Source organism: Dipodomys ordii, unplaced genomic scaffold (genome assembly GCF_000151885.1).
Source record: "Dipodomys ordii isolate 6190 unplaced genomic scaffold, Dord_2.0 Scaffold81, whole genome shotgun sequence".
Classification (NCBI taxonomy): domain Eukaryota; kingdom Metazoa; phylum Chordata; class Mammalia; order Rodentia; family Heteromyidae; genus Dipodomys; species Dipodomys ordii.
This window is the reverse complement of record NW_012267297.1, coordinates 527,403-528,718: the sequence shown is the minus strand read 5'-3', so window position 1 is coordinate 528,718 and position 1,316 is coordinate 527,403.

The following is a 1,316-nucleotide window of genomic DNA, read 5'->3' as shown; positions in this document are numbered from 1 at the left end:
GGACGTAATCATCGGCTCGTGACCTGAGGTGAGCAGTGTCAGTACCTGGACAGAACCACAGCCCGGGCCCCATTCCACAGCTCCTCACCACAGCAGGCGGAGATCTCTGAAAACTTGCTGTAGAGATCTGCCTTCCTGACCATCCTCATTAGTACAGAAGTAAGATTTTTCTAATCATTTTCTTCATAAGTCGAAGGAAACTTAGTTTTTCATATTTTTTTTTTTTTAGCACAAGGCGGTATGGATAATTTTCTTGGCACAGGTGGCCAGAACAGCAATTTCAGTTCTGGGATATCAGAGTTATTCAAGTTTGCTTGAAGTAAACTTGAAAGCAGAAGGTGTAGGTTAGTGGTAGAATACTGCCTAGCATATGTCATTCAGACTATCAGGTTGAGTCCTAGGAGCAAAAAAAAGTATTTATTTATGTAGAGCCAGAAAAATTATTTCATTGACTGTAATCACAAGGAACTTTGAGTTAGAATTAACGGAATTACATTCTATTAGAGTAAAAAAAAAATGAAAAAGAGGTAACTTTTTCAGAACGGACCACTCAATTCAAGTGACACCTAATATTAGAATCAAGGCTCAGAAAATGTCAAGGAATTATGGCATTGCTGATGTAGGCTTAAGCCTCTTTGACTAAAAAAAAAAAAAAAAACAAACCAGAAATTTCACCTTGGTGGTTTTTCTTTGCTTACAAATTTCCACATTCTAGATATTAGGATCTTTCAGACATGTAGGTGGTAAAGATTGTCTTTCTCCCAGTCAGTAGGCTTTTTTTTTTAAGCTTAGGAACTATGCCCTTTGGTGTGCCAAAACTTTTTAATGTGATGCAAATCCCATTTTTCAAGTCTTTCTCCTGTTCGTTGAGCCCCTGCACATCTCCTTGTTGAATCCCTACTTACACCAAGAAGTTCCTGTGTTTCTTCTTGTGGTCATTTCAAGGTTTCAGGACTGAAACCTGAGCTCTTTGATACATTTTGAATTGGCATTAGTATGTCACATTTTCTAGGACAATTCATTGTGAATAGTGTAGTAATGAACATGTGTGGCACTCAGGTCCCTTGGTTACATCCTGACTTGGATTCCCAAGACTGGTATCACTGGATCATATGGTAGTTCTACTTTCCATCATTTGAAGAATCTGTATGCTTGCTTCTATAGTGGTTATGACTCCCCATGCAACCCCAGTCAGCATCTTCTGTTCACATTCTTTTTTTTTTTTTTTTGTCGGTCGTGGGGCTTGAACTCTGGGCCTGGGCTCTGTCCCTCAGCTCTTCAGCTCAAGGCAAGCACTCTACCACTTGAGCTACAGC